The sequence below is a fragment of the Equus asinus genome, chromosome 29 (genome assembly GCF_041296235.1).
Source record: "Equus asinus isolate D_3611 breed Donkey chromosome 29, EquAss-T2T_v2, whole genome shotgun sequence".
Classification (NCBI taxonomy): domain Eukaryota; kingdom Metazoa; phylum Chordata; class Mammalia; order Perissodactyla; family Equidae; genus Equus; species Equus asinus.
In genome coordinates this window covers 24,997,209-25,011,180 of record NC_091818.1, presented here as the reverse complement: position 1 = coordinate 25,011,180, position 13,972 = coordinate 24,997,209, and the positions used below count along the sequence as shown (strand labels likewise).

The 13,972-nt window shown below is 42.2% G+C and overlaps 1 protein-coding gene across 1 annotated transcript in view; it reads left to right on the top strand.

Annotated features, from left to right (window-relative positions):
- KIAA1217 (KIAA1217 ortholog) overlaps positions 1–13,972 on the top strand; it is a 702,592-nt gene that overhangs the window by 243,833 nt on the left and 444,787 nt on the right. The window contains exon 2 of the mRNA XM_070501282.1: positions 11,011–11,166. The gene's annotated coding sequence lies outside the window, so the exon portion shown is untranslated. The remainder of the gene's footprint in view (positions 1–11,010; positions 11,167–13,972) is intronic.

Below are 13,972 nucleotides of genomic sequence, written 5' to 3'. Positions count from 1 at the left end.
CACCGCTCATCAGGCCACATTGAGGTGGCGTTCCACATGCCACAACCAGAAGGACCTGCAACTAAGATATACAACTATGTACCGGGGGGTATTTGGGGAGATAAAGCAGGAAAAAGAAAAGATTGGCAACAGTTGTTAGCTCAGGTGCTAATCTTTAAGAAAAAAAAAAGATTGGCTACAGTTGTCAGCTCAGGGGCCAATCTTTAGAAAAAAAAAAAAAGACGTTCAAAAAGCAAAGGCTTATGAGGGGAAGAAACCAAAAATGTAATGGATCTGACAGAGCAACAGAGAAATAGAATGATGAGGTCTGAATTTCCATTAAATATATTAGTGTTTTGTATGACTGAACCAGAAGGAGATGCAGTACCCTGCCTACCCCCTAGAAACCTCTTAAAGGTCGAAATGAGACCCGTGAGAAGCAGAGAAGAGATGGAGGCTGCTGAAGGGAGAGTGACTAAAGGAAATAGCTTTGAATATTCTCACGGCCTGATTTGAGGTTGAGGACACACCAGGACAAGGGATGGTCCACGTAAGATATGTTTATTTGGCAGATAACAAAGGTCAAGGGAACCAAGCTCCATCATTTTTTCTAGGATGCCCTCATGCTGGGATAAGAAGAACATGTTCCAGCCAATGATGTTGAAGGAGCTTTTGATGTCAGGATATGAGCTGTTGTGGGGTCCCATGGTTCTCTATCACTGTCAAGCTAGGCATCCCTGTTGGCTCCTACAAATGGTCCAGAAGAGCTTGTTTGGGGTTGTGGTAGGGTCACACAGATTGTCCTGCTCTACTGAGCGTGCAACTCCAGAGGGGACACATATGGAGTGCAGGTGGTGGGAGGTGGGGGGAGGAAGAAAGGGCAAACCCACTTAACCAGCCAAATCAACGGAATCTACACTGCAGGACAATGGAATCAGTGATTTCACCGCCAGCTTCACTTCACCCCTCTTTGTGTGTATGTGATTTAGGAACCACTTGCAGTCACTTCTCATGGACTCTGATGGCTTTATTTTCATCCCTACCTGCGTAAGTTGGCTAAATAGCGAGCCTTAGGGCTCCCTTTATGGCCTCTTGTCCTTTCTTGTCCTGGGCTAGTTGTCCAGCCCTTAGTCCTGGCTAGAAGCAGCCAGCACCTTCAGGAACTCCTTGTGAAACTCTGGTGACCAGGTTGCTGTCCAGCCATCTCAAATGTCTCCGAGTTCAAGAGTTTGGCTGTGTGTAGGCAGCCTTTTCTAGAGAGATGCTGGATGGGGCAGGTCTTCTGAGTCTACCCGGACCTCAGCCCAGGCTCCTAGGCATTTAGGGGAACAAAGAAATGGTGCCAAGGTTAAAAGTCCTCCTGCTTCCCCCAGTCTGGTGGACGGGGGCACATGCCAAGTTTACCAATGGCTCCAGCTCCTGAGTGGATTTGGAGATCCATGGAGGGAAAGGAAGAGATGTAAGTGACATAACCAGTTCCCTTTGGATTAACCTGGTAATGACTGTGTTGTATTCTTAACCCAGCCTGGCCTAGAAAAACTCTCACACTGAATAACCTTTCATGGTTTCTAAACCACAAATTTGTGACTGCTGAAGCTAAACATGACCTCAATGGTCTTTTAGCTGCCTTATCATACCTGGGATGGGAGCGTGGATATGTAGGAGTCTCAGGGATCCCGATAAGGGATCAAGAGTGGCAGATAATAGGAAACTTCCTTTGTGCTGGTTTTAGGACTGACACCGTCTCACACATGGGCCATCAGGGTTGCTGTGTTCTCCGCTGGAATCCTAACATCCTCCCATAAGCAGTTTGCCTTTCTCCCTGCCACCCAGGGCAAGCTTTGGAGAAATGGGGCACAGATAATATGTGAAAGTTGAGCAGGGGTCTCAGACTAAGTCTATAAGTCTAAACTCAGGAGGCTTTCTTGAAGGAGTTGCTATGGAAGCCAGAGATGAAGTCTGGGTTTTACTCCAAGATTGATGAGGTTTCTGAGCATAGTTAGCATGACACCACGAGGGGGCACTGTGAAGCTGTGGCCATTACTCATTTCGCTCTTGCCCAAAGTGAAATTTAAACCTGGCAACATATTCTGTCTCTGTACGGGAGCTTCATGCAAGTCTTTAGGTAGCATTTAAACTTTAAAGCTGTAGGAACGTTTAGTAAATCTGACAGCATCATTACGAGCAGGCTGGATTTCCCTCCTTAAAACCAATACTGAATTCAATTTTACTGGGAGTTTGTCACTGTTCATTTTCTCCTTTGAAATGGCCACTTTTCAGTGGTTTCACCATCTGAAGTAAGAATGTGTTATTGAAAATTATGTTATGCCCTTGCCCTAAGCTGTAAAATAGGAAACTTGCTTTCCTCTGTCTTGTAAAGCCTTGCCTTCAACCCGCGTGATTAAAATGTAAAAGCATACAAGGGCAGCGTGGTGCCAGAAATGGATTCACGCCCAGATTAAGTTCTTTTCAGCTCTGGCAGTATGAAAAGCATTGCCCTGGGAATGACGTAGCTCCTGCCCTCAGCGGGCTTACGATCTCCCAGGGAATCTGACAAAATAACAGAAGAGCCAGTTCCTGGCACACTGTTAGTTTTAAGGGAAAAACTGGTCAATTTGGAAAAATGGAAAGAAGAAACACAATAGAATCATTTCTGGAACCATCACAGTTTAGGGAACTTGACATGTCCATAATCTCAGATTTGGGGGCAATACCCCCCAGGTGAGTTTTCTACTTTATCAAATCCATTACGGTTGATATGGCATGTGTGTGTTTGTGTATGTGAGTCTCTCTCTCTCTGTCTCTGTGGAACAAAATTAGGGTAAATGACATCTCCATTACTGAGAGAGCATTTTCCCCTTTTCCTAAAGTTTTCGTTAGTTTCTAAGTAATGTTTTCCTCAGGGCAATTTTGCAAATATGTGATACATGGGAATAGGCACAGGTTGAAATGGTAATCCAGGGACCCTCTCATAAAAATGTTGCAAAGTTTGGAAGAACATTGAGTTTTTAGATTGAAACAGCAATAAAATAATGTTGCCGTGTTATGAACCAGGTGCTGCCTTCTTGCCTAATGTGTCTTAATTCTAATTAGTTAAACAGCAAAATCGAGCCCTTCTTTTTTGGCAAGGTTAAGCGTATGGTTGAGAGCGCTCAGCACAGGATGGGGATTTATAAACTCTGAATCCTGGTCCCAGGTCTATTATTGACTTTGGGAAAGTCATTGAACCTCTTGTTTCTTTTTTCTCTGGAGTAACATGGAGGTAATAAAATGGTCCATCTCACTGGGATGCTGTGATTAATGTCACAAATGATGGAAATATATTTTGCAAATTCAAGTTGGTATTGCAATGCTGATGCGAAGCCCTAGCAAAGGGGGCATGTGTCCTGTTTCAGAGAGAAAGAGCCCCTGGCCCTCCCTCTTTTGCTCACCTCCATCCTCAGAATATGTCCAGAAGCTCCTAGAATGTCCCCCAGCCCTCCTTGCCTTTATGTGAAGTAGAGACATGATCATTTCAAAGACATTTAGAAAGTGTCTTATTTTTATGTTGAGGAAGCAAGGTCTGCTAAAATCAAGTTATTATAGTGCTTGCTCCCCTTCTTGCCTTAGGGTGATGGGGAAGGTATAGGGATTGGGGAAAATAGGGATAAAATCATTTTATTATGTAGGAAAGAGACAATTTCCTTACAAGAGATGGAGGGCATTGGACCAGTACCTCTTGCAATGGCTTTCTCCTCACTAGAGAGCATAAAAGCAGGAACCAGGCTATTTTCTTTTTTACTGTGTCCCCAAGAGCTGGCAGAGTCTCTGGCACAAAGTAGCCACACAATAAATGTTTGTGGAAGGAATGGTGGAGAAAAAAATCAGCTGGTTCCCTTGAAACTACTAATAGCCACACCAAAGTGCTTAGTAGCTGCATTTTCGTGAAGACTTAAATAATAATCATGAAATAATAGGAAATAACCACTAAGCAATTTTATCTCAACTATGCATAAAATAAAAATTTAGCACATTCAAAAATGAATTTTAACTTTCATCTTTGTTATTTTTTGTTTTTTGTTCTTTGTGGTTTCTTAGTGGTCAAATTTTTCTAGAAGCCTGAGTGTCTAGAATACAAAAGAATGAAGAAAGATGCTAGTTGAAACTCAAGATACATTGTGGCCTTTCCAACTAAAGTTAAAGTAGTTCACATGGGAAAATGTAATTTCCGTCAGATGGATTTTATTCTTGTTTACTCCTAAGCATCCAAAATATTTTTACATGTAAAGACAGGAAGAATAGATGCAAATGCCTTCAGAGCCTACTGTTATCTCTTAGAAGCCCCGTGTTACCTGAGAATTGAAAAACAGCATAGCTTAGTCGTCTAACCTTTTTCAAATTTAGAAGTAATTCTCAAGTCTCACCTACAGATGATTCGTGCTGGGATTTCAGCAATTTATTCTTTCATGCACTCTCAGGAAGAAGCCACCACATTTCAAGACTTTCTACTTACTTCCAGAAAGTTCTATCATGAAAAGAAAAGTGAATTTGGTAATACTTCAGGAGAAGAGTTACATTCTCTCAGATTACCACGTGTCCCCCAAAAGCTATTCTTGGAGGGCAAAATAGATTATCGCTTGAAAGAAAATGTGGGTTTAAAGCCATTTTCAAAAGAAGTGCTTTATGTTTTTAAATGAATTGGATCCATATTCAATAAAGAGCTTTGCTGATCGTTTTTTCTAATTACTTTGGCTAACTCATATTTGATGGAAAAAAAATATTTTGAAAACTGCAGTGAAGTGCGAGTTGCTCTCCCATGTAATTAGTTTGTTCTGGGAGCTCATTTTTATTACAAAAATAATTTGTGGTTGGTAGTTATAAGGGAGAGCTCAAGCTGGAAAGCTTCAAGATAATATTTACTATAGGAAGACTTCTCTACCATGACAATTCATATTACTCCTTGGAAGTCAAACATATACTTTATATCTAATTCCAGATATACAGACTTAACAGGCTCAGGCCCTGGACTGTCAGACAGGGTTTCCGTGGCATTCCATTCACGGAGGGAATTAAAGGCTTCGGGCGTCAGTGGCCATCTGTTTTCTTCCAGAGAACCTATTGCCGGGGCCCTGTTTCTCTTTCCTGCCTCTCTTCCTTCCAGCACTAATCTGATTGCATGGAAGATACAGGGGCTGGTGGAGGATGGAGGGAGGGGAAAGCCATGCTCATAGCTGGAGTAACATTTGGGGACATTGACTGGTTTTGCTCCTGGTTCCCTGAAGCTATGAGAAAGGGTGGGGTGGGGATGCTTTCATTTTCTTTTAAAACCAGTCCCTCTGCCAGTGCTCTGGATCCCATCCATACCAGCCCCCTAGGAACTTTCAACTATTTTCAGTTTTATCCTCCATTTGGATCTTTCTCCTTTGCCGTCAAACATGACTAAGTTCATTTGTATTTTAAAAAAAAAGGCTTAACCTTACCAAAGTCTTCAAACAAATGTTCTTTCCCTGGTGCTTTTCTTTCTTTGTGATCCACTTTCTGGCTTTTATGTACTTTGCAGTCTGGCCGTATCCTGAAATACCTTTATGTCTAAAATGTTAATTCAAGAAAATCATACCTCAGTACAGAAAAGAACCCCAAGAGATGATCTGATCTCAATCCATAACTTCAGGCGTCAGTGGCCATGTATTTTTTTCCCCACAGAACCTACTTCCAGGACCCTGTTTCTCTTACCAACGTCTGTCTTCCTCCCAGTGCCGGTATGATTGCATGAGAGACAGATGGAGAGAGAGCCGTGCTCTGCCCATACCTGCAGTGCTTCCCCACTTTGTAGACAAGGCCCTGGGGCCAACAGCCAGAGGAGGCCATGTCTCTGGATAAATCTTAGGGTGCTTTCCCATGCTCTTCAGTTTTTCGACTATGTTTGATACAGTTGAAAGGCCTGTTGAGTTTCCATGACACTGCTTTCTGAATTGAATTCTGAACAACAAGGGAGCATTGGTTGGGGAACTGGAGCTTTATAAAAGGTCGCAATGATGCTGTGGACCAGCAAAGAACTGTCATAAGCAGAGGGCCTTCATGTTACAATGAAAAGCCTTGTATTCTGTGAGCAAAAGACCAGCACATTTCTAATGGAGAAAGGTTACTGACTTAAAAACAATTCCGAGCTGAGTGCGAGTTCAAGATTCAATGTTTGACTAAGGGTCGTTATTTAGATTCTAGAAACATGTCCAAGAGAAAAAGGCATTGACTGAGTTACAGTATAACAGACAGTATATTTCATATGTATTCAAATATCCAAAATTGAATCTCTCTCATTGGGATAGTTATGTTCTTATTTCTGAGACTAGCTCTATCACTAAAATAACCATATATAATTTTTTCCTATTTTTTCTACTTTTCTTGTAGCCGCTAATATTGAACAATTGATAGGAAACACTGCATTTCATCTTAAAATGAGAATACAGAGGAAGTGGATTGCATTGTTGGATGTGTCTTTGGTGGTGTTTGCTATGTTTAGTTTATTGGTTGATTTGTACAGGAAGATTCAAAAGAACAAGATGAAGGCTGTGTATTTGCTCTGGGAGAGTTCCTAATTGTGAGAAACAGAAGCAGAGCTGAGCCAGGAGACTGAGGTTGACAGAGTCTGAGTAGCTGTGGCCAGGCTTGGACCATGGGCATAACTGGGTAGGGTCTGATCATAAAGGATGGGGAGCAATGTGACCAGTGCAAGGTCACTGCCCTCCTTTGCCACCACCACTCCATCTAAACATCCCGTTGAGTTTGAGTCGTTCCCTTGGGGTTTAAAGAGGAGCCCAGGTCACCTGCCTGGACCCTGGCTACCAGGACTGCTGAAAAGTGATGCGGGAAGGGGAGAGAAAAACCTGAGAAGGATCTGACTCTTTCAGCTTCCCTAGATTGGAGGATGAAGGGACAGGTTCTCTCAACAAGTCTATATACCAGACAGAATTTCCTAACAATGGAAAGAGACCTTGGATTTTGGACAGCTCCCCTTACCTCTCTCCCCAGTCCCCCATATTCATTGCAGAGGGAAAATGTATTAGAAGACTCTGCCTAATAAAAATTCCGTATGCCCTCTGCAGATTTATTAAGATTACTACAGAGTTCAGAACACCATTCTAAGCATGGCTAATATATTGTAATAATTTCTTGCATTGAAGACTTTTTTAGTCCAACTCAGTAAAAATATACCTTTCCATCATTGGCCTCAAGCATTGAGGAATACAACGTGCATGTTGTAGGGGGCGATGTCATTTCTTCAGCTTCACAGGTCACCCTTGCTTCACATTAAACCAGCAATAACCAGCAAAGGGTTTAAATGCTTTTTAATAGGAACCAAATTAACCAGACCCCTTGACCTTTATACTCTTCAAATCATATTTCTTTAATTCTGAATGTCACCAACTGTTTCACATTTAGGAAAAATCTCATCTTGCATTCTTGTGTTCCATCTAGTTATGCAACCAGTTTGGATTTCTCAGATGAGAAGATTTGACTGGTAGCCAGAGGACCAGAGGGAGAAATTCTGTTGCAAAAAGGGGTGGGTTTCACAATTGCTTTTCTCATGAAGATTTTGCTGGCACAGAATAACCCTCTGGTGATCAACATGCCATTCTGAATCACAGGATGTTTTCCATAATTCTGCTACTAATAGTAATTTGCTGCAGTTAATAAGATTTCATTCATTCAGACTCAGTAGTTTTCATATTTCTCTTATCTCAAAGTCTTTCAATTTTGAAATAATTTGACGCTCAGCTGGTTTGAAGTTAATATTTACTAAGTAATCAATTTTGAAATAATTTGACGTTCAGCTGGTTTGAAGTTAATATTTACTAAGTAAACTCTCTCTTCCAAAATCTTACAAACTGGGTAGCAATATTCAAAATATTTCAGGGGCCTTTTTATTTTATCAAAGACAAGATTTTCAGGTAACATCCAGTATTTTGAAGGTACTCATTTGTTTTTTAACAATCCAGTGATTGCAAATATTCTTATTCATTCATTATAACAAAATCAGTAAGAATTTCCACTTGGCCATTTTTAGTAGAGTAACCGCAGTTACTCTTTTTGTGTGAAATAAGTAAAACTGTAACTATTTGAAAATATATTATAATACTCTTTTTAATTACCTGCCCCAATTAGTCTGAATTCACCAGATTTGACCCCATGGAACTTGTTTTTTGTATGCTTTTATGCTTTTTTTAAATTTTGATGAGGAAGATTGGCCCTGAGCTAACATCTGTTGCCAATCTTCCTCTTTTTTTTTTTTTTCTCCCCAAAGCCCCAGTACATAGTTGTATATCCTTGTTGTAAGTCCTTCGAGTTCTTCTATGTGGGATACATCCTCAGTGTGGCTTGATGAGCGGTGCATAGGTCTGCGCCCAGGATCTGAACCGGTGAACCCCAGGCCGCTGAAGCAGAGCACGTGAACTCAACTACTTGGCCAAGGGGCTGGCCCCAGACCCTATAGAACTTTTCTACAAAGATCTCCAAGCAATGGCTTATTATCATTATTACTTCTCAGCAATACCCAGTGACCAGCAAACAATTCAGGATGTATTTTCCTGTCCTGTTGCAACATCTGCTCTGTTCACACACAATTTGTCTGTTTGCTCATCTATGACTTTCTCATATTGCCCTTCTTTTCTCGCACATGCGGTGGTATGAGTAGGAAGGGGAAGGGAGAGAGAAATGGCAGCCACTGGGACAAAGGTTTCTGGGAAGAGGAGCAGAAAAGACTAATACCAATATTTGGAACAGGGATAGAATTGGGCAAATCCTGTGAGGAAGTAGGGCCGTGAACCTGAGAACTAGGGTGGACGGGGAAACTGGTGTGGTGTCGCTGGAGACCAGAATGGAATGGTTGGATGACGGGACTCAAGGAAAAGGGGGAGATGTTGGGAACAACTTGGGACTTTTTGTCCCAAACAGTAAACTGATTCACACAGAATTGTAAACTCTCACAAATACAGAAACCAGGTAGCCACTGAGAGAATGGGCTCTAGAATTAGGCTGACATGAGTTTGAGATCAGGCTCTGCCACTTACGAGGTGATTGTGGATGACTCATTTAACCTCTGTGGCACAGCCTCAGCGTGCTCATCTGTAGAATGAGGCTAAGAATGCCTCACTCATAGGCTTATCGTGATGATTATGTGACCTAGTGGGGGGGACCTTATGGTTGTCACTCAATATAAGCTAATTATTGTCTTTATTAATAAAGCAATCAAATAGCTATGTGGAAAATATTTTATTTAGTAAAATAATCATTCGTTGGCCTGGTTAGCGATTTGTGTAAGTGGAAGGATCCCAGACTTTGAAGTTAGGTTGACCTGGGTTCAACTTGGGCCCACTCCTCGCTGGGAATGGAATTTTTAATCTGGAGGCTCTCTTTCCTTGTGAGCAATGGGGGATCGAGTCTGCTTTTCTCAGAGAGTTGTCGGTGGCATTTAAAGTGACACTCATGGGCTCAGTAGTGTGCTTTATTAAGGTGCCAGTGAGTTGGCATAGCGATTTTCAATTTTCAGCATTTCATAATTTTTGTCATTCAGTGGCTGGAGGAACTTAACATGGTGAGTGGAGGAAATGCTGTCACAAGTATTAAACAAAGGAAGAACTCAGAGTGGGTAAGAATGTGCATAAAGTTTCATGATGAAGCAGTAGGGGAGTCAGCACGAGAACCTGGAATGTAGATTAGCCGAGTGAAGGACTCTTTTCCATTATAATAGCATTGATAACTAATTGATCTCAGCGCAAGAAATAATCTAAATTGTATGGACATAGCCAATATTTTAAAAGTTTCATAACATGCCTATTCCAGGGTCAAAACTCAATAATATCTTTGTGATATATTTTAATTGGGGCATAGTTCAAATTTTAATAACATGCCTATTTTAGGGTCAACACTCAATGTGTTTGTGACACACTTTAATTGGGTTCAAAGACTTTTTTTCATACTTTCATCCATGATTTTTTTTCCACTTAGAAATGTATTTCTCTGGATCTTAAGAAGCACTGATATAAACAGATTTCCATCTGGGGCAACGTTGTTCTAAAGGGTTGTACTATTCTGTGTGTGCTCCGTTCACTAGCATCAGCTGAACTCCCCACAGCTTCTGGCAGCATGCAATCTGCTGATGGTAGGGGCAGATTGCAATGTCAAGCTCAGTTTTCTGGGGCTCCTTGGTGATCTAGAACCTTCCTCTGCAGAAGAGGTGCCTCTCAGCCTCATCCATAATTTCAAAATCTTTATGTTGGGAAACTCATGTTCATCAGTGGCCCAGCCTCCCCTACCCATCCTCAAGCCCATTGTTTCCCATGTGGCCCAGCATATGGAATCCAGGCATTTCTGTGTAGCAGGCTCTTCAAATGATACAGCAATTGCAGCTGCCCAGTCACTCCCTGACAAAGGAGCAGAGAGGCTAATGGGGATGGTTCAGCCTTTCATTTAGCGTTTCGATTCTCTATTGGCTTCTCCTGATTTCCTTCCACCCCCAATTCCATCAGCTTGCTCTTATGATCATGGTTGATCTAGTTTAATGTGTTTACCTTCCTCTGTAATGTCCAACTGATGTTTTGCGGAAAACTGGAAGTTAAAAATCTCTAAATTTAGGTATCCTTATATAGAAGCACAGGTGTGATCACCATGCATTCTGTGCTGCATATTAGGTATGCATTTTACTCCTACTCCTTCCTGTGTTTTTTGGTTTTTTTGAGGAAGATTACCCCTGAGCTAACTGCTGCCAATCCTCCTCTTTTCCTGAGGAAGGCTGGCCCTGAGCTAACATCTGTGCCCATCTTCCTCTACTTTATATGTGGGACACCTGCCACAGCATGGCTTGACAAGCAGTGCATAGGTCTGCACCTGGGATCCGAACTAGCGAACCCTGGGCCGCCGAAACAGAAAGTGCAAACTTAACCACTGCGCCACTGGGCTGGCCCCCTTCCTTGTTTTTTAATCAGCATAAATTCCTAATTACTCCGTTTGCAGTTACTTGGTGGAAACAATGACATCATTATTTGTATTTTACAGATGGAGAGACTGAGATCCTAAATTCAGACTGATTGCGCTGTGAGCTCCCTTGTCCTGGAGACAGAGCTGGAGCCCCAACCCAGAGTCCCTGGGTGTCGCCTCAAAAGACTGTGCTGCTTCTCCATGGAGCACTCCTCTTCCTCACCTTCTTTTTAGGTAAGCCCTATCTTTTTATTAAATCATAAAATGATCATTTGTCATCTTGACAGTGAATGAATTATGAGCTAAAGTCCTATCTGTGAAAGTTGGCTTCTGTTGATTGCCTCCCCGAATCCTGTGGAACCAAGTGCCTGAGTCGAACCATGCGATCTTCTCCCAATGTGTATTTGTTCTGAGATGCAGCTGTTTTGTTTTTTTAGCCATTCTTCCTTGAGTTAGCAGGCAGCACCATTGACATATGTGTTACTTCTCAGGCCATGTTTTATTTTCACGTCTATGCTTGTCTTTATGTTCAGACTCTGGCTTGAAGCCATCATGATGACCAAAGAATGAGAGAATGCTCAAAAAACATGAACTTTTGGCAAATGATATGTGGACCTGTGTAGGTGTCTGATGACTTTCTGTCTACGGAGTGAATAGAGTGAATCAAAATTAAGAGTCCAAGTCAGGATCCCACAAAAGTGGCAAAATAAATTTGGCAATTTCGTCGAGATCCTTTGGCTTTGCCCAGATCAGCCTTCGTAGGTGGCCTCAAGCATCTGGAATGGTGGGATGACCAGACTGCCTCTCAGCTATAGCTGTATTCATTTGGCCCAAGTTCTGATCATAAATCCACCAGTTTGATATCTTATACTAATAAAAGGAATCTCCATTTTGAGTTTTCTCCCGTTACAGAGGTCCTCATGCAGCCCTCGCCATTTCAACATCACATTGTCAAATTTTGGTATTTGATCCGGAGGAAGATAGGAAAGAGAATAGATAGATCCTATTCCAGGACAGTCTTGATTCAACTTGGATTTTGCTTTAGTGAGCAGCGTGAATCAATGCTCAGCCACACTGCAGATCACCAAAGAGATCACCATCTGAGAATCACTGACAAGAAGTCATTGAACTCAGCTTTAACAACTTCAGAATCAGGAATTCATGGCTTCCATGTTTGCACCAGCTCTGACACAGGAAGTTCGCTGAGTCAGGCAACAGTCATACTTGCAAAACAGCTTCTGAATTCAAGGAACCAAAGAGGGCATTTCTCCTCTTTCTGTAAGGTGACAGTGTTGGAACACCTTCAGATGAAAGAGGGCGTGTGGATGCTGGATTTTGTACAGCTAGAGAGCTGGTTAGTAGGTCCTGTTTATTCTCAGCCAGAAGCTGAACCAGCCTCAGAAAGTGAGTTCAGGAGTCCTCTTAGCTGCCGGTGATTTACTCTGATTTCCCTTTACAGGCATATGGAGTCGATTTTCTACTGTCTCTATAAATACTGTTGTGTCTGTCTCTCTGCCAAACCAGCTACCTTTCTCACCCCAGGGAGAAGCCAGAGATCAGACATTCCTACACTACAACCCCATTAGACCCCAGAAGGGGAGGGAGCAGTTTTGGCAGTCAAAATGATGTGTGTATTTGAATCTTGAAAGAGCCAGGCTAAACTTAGAGTCAGTGGGCCCCCATAAATAACCTGTGTCCCTCTCTCTTTGTGTGGTTTGGACTGGAATGCCTTTCTCTTTAAAGTCGTCCAAGCAGCCAGAGATCAAACAGTCAACCCGTTTATGGATGCGTAGTTCATTACAAAATCATAGTGCTCCGCGGGAGCACTCTGGCAACAGCACAGATAATTTTCTCCTGTTATTATTTTGTTACATGGGTTGGGGGTGGAGGGCACGAAAAGAACTTGCAACTACTTTAAATAACTTTTAAAAGAAAAGTAGAGATGAAAATTCGCTTTCAAAGGAGGGTTAAAACTTAACTGGCATCTTTTTAGGGTATGGAATGTGGTAGGAGGGAAAAGGAAGTAAAGAAATTGACCCATTACCACGTGGAATGTGGTTCGAGAAGAATGATAGAAGGCAGAACAGTATCCTGTGTAATTGACTTACCCTTGGGTAAGCATTACGGAGAGCCTTTGATAAGCGGAGCAGAACATACACAGGGATTTTTTTTAAAGCTCAAACTAGATAATGTTTTTGAAAAACAGGCTTTGAACTAGTTTGCTGGAATGTAAAGTATAATATGTTTCAAATTATAGCATTGGTGATGTTAACAATCTCGGGATTGTGGATAATCACAATGGTACAAAATAATGACTACTATTTATTCAGTGTCAACTGTGCGCCATGCGCTGTGCAGTGCTCTTACCTTTTAATCCTCCCGACTATGCCCAGGGAGGTGCTGCTGTCCCTACTGACACCCAAGGAAACAGGACTCCACAAAGTTTAAGTGCTTTGCTCAAGGTCACACAGTCATTAAGTAGGGAGCCCAGGATTGGAACTGAGTTCTGGAATGAAGCAGAAACACTCCCACTTCGCCTGTAGTTAGGGTTTCTGGCTCCCAGCTCCTCCTCTGGCCTCTGTTGCAGGAGCTGTTGGAGCGCTTCTGTTTTCTGAGCTGGGGAGCTTTGCCCTCAAAGAGCTACCTCACTCTGTGACTGCAGCTGTTCAGACCAGGGTAGAGCCTCTCTGAGTTCAGCTTCCCTCCATTCTCATTTCCCTTACCCACACAGTCGCACTCTGGCTTCTAGAACCGCCACTGAGCACACACAGGCCTTCCGCCAGGAGCATTCCCTTAATATGCGATGAAGAAAGCACTTAAAGGAAATAATTAGTCAGGTCTGTTGCCCTTTCCAGGGGCAATAAAAGCCTTGTTGGACTTCTTGTTTAATTTGTATACAGTTATAAAATACTTTTTTTCAAAGAAAACTCCAGACACTAAATGAGTCTGTCAGTGTGTGGGCCGTGCTGGTGTGTTGTCTATAGACATTCAGACTTGATCACTGACATTTCATACAACATATCGCATAGGCAAGGTCCTT